The sequence below is a fragment of the Triticum urartu genome, chromosome 5 (genome assembly GCF_003073215.2).
Source record: "Triticum urartu cultivar G1812 chromosome 5, Tu2.1, whole genome shotgun sequence".
Lineage (NCBI taxonomy): Eukaryota > Viridiplantae > Streptophyta > Magnoliopsida > Poales > Poaceae > Triticum > Triticum urartu.
The window spans coordinates 505,550,243-505,559,647 of NC_053026.1; positions in this window are offsets into that span (position 1 = coordinate 505,550,243).

Consider the following 9,405-nt stretch of genomic DNA (forward strand, 5'->3'; position numbering starts at 1 on the left):
CACCTATGTGACCAAGGCGGCAGTGCCACAAGTATGTGGGACTATCATTATCAATCTTACATCTTTTGGTACTCACATTATGAACATGTGTAGTATTACGTTCGAGATTCATAAAGAATAAACCATTCACCATAGGAGCATGACCATAAAACATATCTCTCATATAAATAGAACAACCATTATTCTCGGATTTAAATGAGTAACCATCTCGTATTAAACGAGATCCTGATACAATGTTCATGCTCAAACTTGGCACTAAATAACAATTATTGAGGTTTATAACTAATCCCGTAGGTAAATGTAGAGGTAGCGTGCCGACGGCGATCACATCGACCTTGGAACCATTCCCGACGCGCATCGTCACCTCGTCCTTCGCCAGTCTCCGTTTATTCCGCAGCTCCTGTTGTGAGTTACAAATATGAGCAACGGCACCGGTATCAAATACCCAGGAGTCACTACGAGTACTGGTAAGGTACACATCAATTACATGTATATCAAATATACCTTTTGTTTTGCCGGCCTTCTTGTCTGCTAAGTACTTAGGGCAGTTCCGCTTCCAGTGACCGCTTCCCTTGCAATAAAAGCACTCAGTCTCGGGCTTGGGTCCATTCTTTGGCTTCTTCCCGGCAGCTTGCTTGCCGGGCGCGGCAACCTCCTTGCCGTCCTTCTTGAAGTTCTTTTTACCCTTGCCTTTCTTGAACTTAGTGGTTTTATTGACCATCAACACTTGATGTTCCTTCTTGACTTCTACCTCCACTGATTTCAGCATTGAGAACAACTCAGGAATGGTCTTTTGCATCCCCTGCATGTTGAAGTTCATCACAAAGCTCTTGTAGCTTGGTGGAAGCGACTGGAGGATTCTGTCAATGACCGCATCATCCGGGAGATTAACTCCCAGCTGAGACAAGCGGTTATGTAACCCAGACATAGTGAGTATGTGCTCACTGACAGAACTATTTTCCTCCATCTTACAGCTGAAGAACTTATCGGAGACTTCATATCTCTCGATCCGGGCATGAGCTTGAAAAACCATTTTCAGCTCTTCGAACATCTCATATGCTCCATGTCTCTCAAAACGCTTTTGGAGCCCCGGCTCTAAGCTGTAAAGCATGCCGCACTGAACGAGGGAGTAGTCATCAGCACGTGTCTGCCAAGCGTTCATAACGTCTTGGTTCTGTGGGACGGGTGGATCACCTAGCGGTGCTTGTAGGACATAATCTTTCTTGGCAGCTATGAGGATGATCCTCAGGTTCCGGACCCAGTCCGTATAGTTGCTGCCATCGTCTTTCAGCTTGGTTTTCTCTAGGAACGCGTTGAAGTTGAGGACTACGTTGGCCATTTGATCTACAAGACATATTGCAAATATTTTAGACTAAGTTCATGATAATTAAGTTCATCTAATCAAATTATTAATGAACTCCCACTTAGATTAGACATCCCTCTAGTCATCTAAGTATTACATGATCCGAGTTAACTAGACCGTGTCCGATCATCACGTGAGACGGACTAGTCAACGTCGGTGAACATCTTCATGTTGATCGTATCTTCTATACAACTCATGCTCGACCTTTCGGTCTTCTGTGTTCCGAGGCCATGTCTGTACATGCTAGGCTCGTCAAGTTAACCCTAAGTGTTTTGCATGTGTAAAACTGTCTTACACCCGTTGTATGTGAACGTAAGGATCTATCACACCCGATCATCACGGCGTGCTTCGAAACGACGAACTTTAGCAACGGTGCACAGTTAGGGGAGAACACTTCTTGAAATTGTTATGAGGGATCATCTTATTTACTACCGTCGTTCTAAGTAAACAAGATGCAAAACATGATAAACATCACATGCAATCAAATAATAAACATGACATGATATGGCCAATATCACATAGCTCCTTTGATCTCCATCTTGGGGCTCCATGATCATCTTGTCACCGGCTCGACACCATGATCTCCATCATCGTGTCTCCATGAAGTTGCTCGCCAACTATTACTTCTACTACTATGGCTAACGCGTTTAGCAATAAAGTAAAGTAATTTACATGGCGTTTCTTAATGACACGCAGGTCATATAAAAGAATAAAGACAACTCCTATGGCTCCTGCCGGTTGTCATACTCATCGACATGCAAGTCGTGATTCCTATTACAATTGCATGAACATCTCATACATCACATATAGATCATTCATCATTCATCACAACTTTGGCCATATCATATCACAAACCACTTGCTGCAAAAACAAGTTAGACGTCCTCTAATTGTTGTTGCAAGTTTTACGTGGCTGAATTAGGGTTCTAGCAAGAACATCTTCTTACCTACGTTAAAGCCACAACGTGATTTGTCAACTTCTATTTACCCTTCATAAGGACCCTGTTCATCGAATCCGCTCCAACTAAAGTGGGAGAGACAGACACCCGCCAGCCACCTTATGCAACTAGTGCATGTTAGTCGGTGGAACCGGTCTCACGTAAGCATACGTGTAAGGTTGGTCCGGGCCGCTTCATCCCACAATACCGCTAAAGCAAGAAAAGACTAGTAGCGGCAAGAAAGTTGACAAATCTACGCCCACAACAAATTGTGTTCTACTCGCGCAAGAAGAACTACGCATAGACCTAGCTCATGATGCCACTGTTGGGGAACATTGCAGAAAACAAAAATTTTCCTACTCGTTTCACCAAGATCCATCTAGGAGTTCATCTAGCAATGAGTGATCGGATTGCATCTACATACCTTTGTAGATCACGCGCGGAAGCGTTCAAAGAACGGGGATGAGGAAGGCGTACTCGACGTGATCCAAATCACCGATGACCAGCGCTGAACGGACGGCACCTCCGCGTTCAACACACGTACGGGACGGGAGACGTCTCCTCCTTCTTGATCCAGTAAGGGGGGAGGAGAGGTTGATGAAGATCCAGCAGCACGACGGCGTGGTGGTGGATGCAGGGCGTCATAGTAGCAGGGCTTCGCCTATGCTACAAGAGGGAGACGTAACGGGGAGAGAGGGAGGCGCCAGGGGCTGGGGTGTGAAGTCCCTCCTCTCCCTCACTATATATAGGGGTGCCAAGGGGGGGGGGCGCCGGCCCTAGTAGATGGAATCTACTAGGGGGGGGCGGCGGCCAAGGGGGGGGGGCTTGCCCCCCAAGCAAGGGGGCGCCCCCTCTAGGGTTCCCCCCCAACCCTAGGCGCATGGGCCCTTGGGGGGTGGCTCCCTAGCCCACTTTGGGCTGGGTTCCCTCCCACTTCAGCCCACGGGCCCCCCCGGGATAGGTGGCCCCACCCGGTGGACCCCCGGGACCCTTCCGGTGGTCCCGGTACAATACCGGTGACCCCAAAACTTGTCCCGATGGCCGAAACAGCACTTCCTATATATAATTCTTTACCTCCGGACCATTCCGGAACTCCTCGTGACGTCCGGGATCTCATCCAGGACTCCGAACAACATTCAGGTTACTGCATATACATATCTTCACAACCCTAGCGTCACCGAACCTTAAGTGTGTAGACCCTACGGGTTCAGGAGACAAGCAGACATGACCGAGACGACTCTCCGGTCAATAACCAACAGCGGGATATGGATACCCATGTTGGCTCCCACATGCTCCACGATGATCTCATCGGATGAACCACGATGTCGAGGATTCAATCAACCCCGTATGCAATTCCCTTTGTCAATCGATATGTTACTTGCCCGAGATTCGATCGTCGGTATCCCAATACCTCGTTCAATCTCGTTACCGGCAAGTCACTTTACTCGTACCGTAATGCATGATCCCGTGACCAGACACTTGGTCACTTTGAGCTCATTATGATGATGCATTACCGAGTGGGCCCAGTGATACCTCTCCGTCATACGGAGTGACAAATCCCAGTCTTGATCCATGTCAACCCAACAGACACTTTCGGAGATACCCGTAGTCTACCTTTATAGTCACCCAGTTACGTTGTGACGTTTGGTATACCCAAAGCACTCCTACGGTATCTGGGAGTTACACGATCTCATGGTCTAAGGAAAAGATACTTGACATTGGAAAAACTCTAGCAAACGAACTATACGATCTTGTGCTATGTTTAGGATTGGGTCTTGTCCATCACATCATTCTCCTAATGATGTGATCTCGTTATCAATGACATACAATGTCCATAGTCAGGAAACCATGACTATCTGTTGATCAACGAGCTAGTCAACTAGAGGCTTACTAGGGACATGTTGGTGTCTGTTATTCACACATGTATTACGATTTCCGGATAACACAATTATAGCATGAATAAAGACAATTATCATGAATAAGGAAATATAATAATAATGCTTTTATTATAGCCTCTAGGGCATATTTCCAACATGCCACACCTTGGCCTGCCTCGTCTCTTCCACCATTAGGCCCATGAGGCCCAATAACTTTCCGGGGGGTTCCGGTAATCCCCGGTACTCCGAAACGACCCGAACCATTCCGGTGTCCGAATGTAGCCTTCCAATATATGAATCTTTATATCTCGACCACTTCGAGACTCCTCGTCATGTCTGTGATCTCATCCGGGACTCCGAACAACCTTCGGTACATCAAATCACATAACTCATAATACATATCGTCATCGAACGTTAAGCGTGCAGACCCTACGGGTTCGAGAACTATGTAGACATGACCGAGACACATCTTCGGTCAATAACCAATAGCGGAACCTGGATGCTCATATTGGTTCCTACATATTCTACGAAGATCTTTATCGGTCAAACCGCACAACAGCATACGTTGTTCCCATTGTCATCGGTACGTTACTTGCCCAAGATTCGATCGTCGGTGTCATCATACCTAGTTCAATCTTTTCACCGGCAAGTCTCTTTACTCGTTCCGTAATGAATCATCCTGCAACTAACTCATTAGTCACATTGCTTGCAAGGCTTATAGTGATGTGCATTACCGAGAGGGCCCAGAGATACCTCTCCGACAATCGAAGTGACAAATCCTAATCTCGATCTATGCCGACTCAACAAACACCATCAGAGACACCTGTAGAGCATCTTTATAATCACCCAGTTACGTTGTGACGTTTGATAGCACACTAAGTGTTCCTTCGGTATTCGGAAGTTGCATAATCTCATAGTCATAGGAACATGTATAAGTCATGAAGAAAGCAATAGCAATAAACTAAACGATCATAGTGCTAAGATAATGGATGGGTCTAGTCCATCACATCATTCTCTAATGATGTGACCCCGTTCATCAAATGACAACACATGTGTAGTGACCAGACCTCAAACAGTTTGATCTCTGTGCTCCGGTGTCATCCCTGGATCAGTAATGCTGACACCACACAGTACTCGGAGGATTTATAGCAGAGTAGCAATCACACACTTATTACATCGAGTGTCTCAGAAGAGAACTTATTACAATAAATATGGCTTATGGCCATCTAATAACGATAACAGCGGAAGGCTTGGAAGATAAGTGAGTCCATCAACTCCAACGGCATCACTGAGTATAGAACCACGACCTAAAACTCCTTAATCGTCGTCTGAAAAGTCTGCAACATTAACGTTGCAGCCCGAAAACGGGTTAGCACATGGAATATGCTGGCAAGATAACACATAGAGAGTAATGGAATGCAACAACTATACTATATGCATATTTGGCTGGTGGAAAGCTCTATGGTTACAGTTTTTGCGTAAAGCCAACTTTTCCCTACTTCAAAGGAATAAAATTTATTTAACTATCATGGTAGTTGTTAAACATTGAGAATGGTTGACAGCATTCTCAATCCCAATTAAGCATCATCATTAAACATAACCCAACAAAATTAATTTAGAGTAACATGTTGAGATTCACATGATAATCCAAGTACTAGATACTCAAGATGTCCATAACCGGGGACACGGCTAATCATGATTAGTTTGTTACACTCTGTAGAGGTTTGCACACTTTTCCCCACAAGACTCGATCGCCTCCGTTTGGTTTCTCGCACTACAGGGTGTTTGAGAAGACGGATGACCGAGACATAGTCTTTCAGAAGCGCTAGCACCTTACGATCGGGTAGACCGTACCACCTACATCCCCTACATCTGCTAGTCTACCACTGTAAGAGTTCGCACAACTTAGTCAACTATGCTAGAGCCCATAATAGCTTGTGGCTGCACACGGAAGTTTCTAGTATGAATAGTCTTATGATCCCTTTGAGCCTGGGTGGCGGTACAAAAGAAAATAGGCAAGTCCTGGAATACCCAGGTGCCTCAATCCACCCAGATATGTGTTTAAGTTGCCACCTTAGATAAACCATTAATTAACAATCTCACATCTGTCAATGGATTTCACTCACCCAATCCACGTCTACTAGCATAGCATGGCATGATAAGCAAACGTAGAAGTAACTCCCAAAGGTTTGAAAATAAACTGGTAATAGGTACTACCTCATCTACTTCCCCTCCCACAATTTAATTAGATCCTAATCATGCAATGTGTGTGGATTGATCTAATGCAATAAAACTGGGTAGTAGAGAAGGTATGATCAAAGTGTTACTTGCCTTGCTGATGATCCGGGAAACCTAGCGATTCGAAGTAACAGGCGGCGCACTCCGGATATTCTATCGCAAACAAACAAACGAGCATACAATAAGTACTTATCTAATGCACAGGTAAAAATCAAATAAGAGATCTAACCAGAAGGTTCAACTTAAGAACTCCGGTTGGCAAAAGAATCAAATCGAACGAAACAACGAAAATCAAACGGTGAAAGAAAACAACTTTGTTCTAGTAATCTAGATCTAGGGCAATTTTTATAGTAGCAAAATCTTGTTTAGGTTGGTTAAACGGATAGAGGGTTTCGAGACGAATCCCTAGGCGCTTGAATCGCCTGATTCCGATAAACGAGCGAAAAGTTAAACTAAAACGAAAATCGGATCAGAAATCGCGATCAGAAAAATCGCGGATTTAATCCGAGAAAAGAAAAACGAAGAACAGATTAATGAACGAACGTTCGTTATCTGAAACTAAACGATGAACGCGTTCGTTAAAATGAATGAATCGGCGAACGTTCACTAATTAAGTAAACCAGAGAAATAAACCGATCTAGGGTTTCAAAAAAAAACCAAGGCAGTTTCTTTTTTTTAAAAAAAAACTGAACGGCGAACGGCGGCGGCTATACCTCCGGCGAGGTACTCCGGCGGGCGGGGCGGGGCTCCGGCGGCGGCGACGGCTATGCGGGGCGGCTCGGCAGCGGCAGCGGTGGCGTGCGGTGCGCGGCGGCGGGGCGGCTGCGGCTGGCGGGCGGCGGGGCGGGGTGAGGTGAGGGGCGGCGGGGTGGCTCGGTATTTAAGAGAAGGGGGGTGCTGCCTTGGAGAGGAGGCAAGGCGGCGGGGGCGGCGTGTCCGAGCCGGACTCGGTGGCGGCGGTGCGCTCGTCTCCTGGAAGGAGACGGCAGGCGGCGGGGAGTGGGCCGTCGGCTGGGCCTTGGCCCAGTCGGCGCGCGGCGCGTTTTTTTAAACATTACGCGCAGAAAAAAAATACTAAACGGACTCCAAATTTCCCGAAATAAATTTTCCCGGGCTTCTAAAATCAAGCCCGACAAAGTGAACATTTATTTGGGACGTAAATGAAATTTTGAAAAAAACGCATTTTTTCCTAATTCAAATAAAACACCGAAAAACTTCGAAATAAAAATCCTATTTGATTTTATTATTAAATCCTCAATATTTCTTTATTTTGGGAAATTCATTTTATTCCCTCTCTCATATTTTTGTAATAGAAATATTTGATGATAAAATAAATAAAATCAAATGATCCTATTCTCAAAATTTGAGAGAACTCAAATATGAAAATATCGAAATCCCCAACTCTCTCCATGGGTCATTGAGTTGCGTAGAATTTCTAGGATCAACCAAAATGCAAAAGAAATATGATATGCATTGATGATCTAATGTATAACATTCCAAATTGAAAATTTGGTATGTTACAAACCTACCCCCCTTAAGATGAATCTCGCCCTCGAGATTCAGGTTGGCTAGGAAATAGGTGAGGGTGGTCCTTGAACAAATCTTCCTCTCGCTCCCAGGTGGCTTCATCCTCTGAGTGGTGGCTCCACTGGACTTTGCAAAACTTGATAACCTTGCTGCGAGTAACTCGGTTGACAAACTCGAGGATCTTAACTGGCTTCTCCTCGTAGGTCAAATCGTTATCCAACTGAATAGTTTCCAAAGGCACTGTATCTCTCAACGGTATGTCAGCCATCTCCGCGTGACATTTCTTCAGCTGAGAAACGTGGAACACATCATGAACTCCTGATAATCCTTCGAGCAATTCCAACTTGTAGGCTACTTCCCCCATACATTCCAATACTCGATATGGTCCTACAAATCGTGGTGCTAACTTCCCTTTGACTCCAAAACGCTTTGTTCCCCGAAGTGGGGATAATCGAAGATAAGCTCTATCTCCAACTTCGTAAACTGTCTCCTTGCGTTTAGAATCCGCATAACTCTTCTGTCTGGACTGGGCTACCTTGAGCCTATCGCGAATCAACTTCACCTTCTGTTCAGACTCTTTAATCAAGTCAGGACCAAACAACTGACGGTCTCCCACTTCGTCCCATGACAACGGTGTCCTGCACCTCCTTCCGTACAAGGCTTCGAAAGGGGCCATCTTTAAACTGGTTTGGTAACTGTTGTTGTAAGAGAACTCTGCATATGGCAAATTGTCGTCCCAACTAGATCCATAATCTAGCGCACAAGCTCTCAGCATATCCTCCAAAATTTGATTGACTCTCTCGGTCTGTCCATCTGTCTGTGGATGAAAAGCTGTACTGAATTCCAGCCTGGTACCCAAAGTTTTGTGCAACTGCTTCCAGAACTTTGAGGTAAACTGGGTTCCTCTATCTGATACGATACTCCTTGGAACTCCATGCAAACATACGATCCTGGTCATGTATATCTTTGCCAACTTAGCACTGGTGTAAGTGGTCTTTACTGGGATGAAATGAGCTACTTTCGTCAATCGATCAACTACAACCCAAATCGAGTCATAGCCTGAACGAGTCCTGGGCAATCCCGTGATAAAATCCATGCCTAGCTTATCCCACTTCCATTCGGGTATCGGCAATGGTTGTAACAATCCTGCTGGCTTCTGATGCTCTACCTTTACTCTCTGACATACATCACAAACGGCTACATACTCCGCTATATCCTTCTTCATTCCGGTCCACCAAAAAATATCCTTCAAATCCAGATACATCTTGGTATTTCCTGGATGAATTGAATATGGTGAATCATGTGCCTCTTGCAAAATCAACTTCCTGATCTCTGGGTCATTGGGCACGTAAACACGGTCTTCAAACCATAGGGTGTCGTTCTCATCCTCACGAAATCCTTTAGCTTTTCCTTTGCTCAGCTTCTCTTTTATACGACAATCTCTTTGTCAGCTTTCTGAGCTT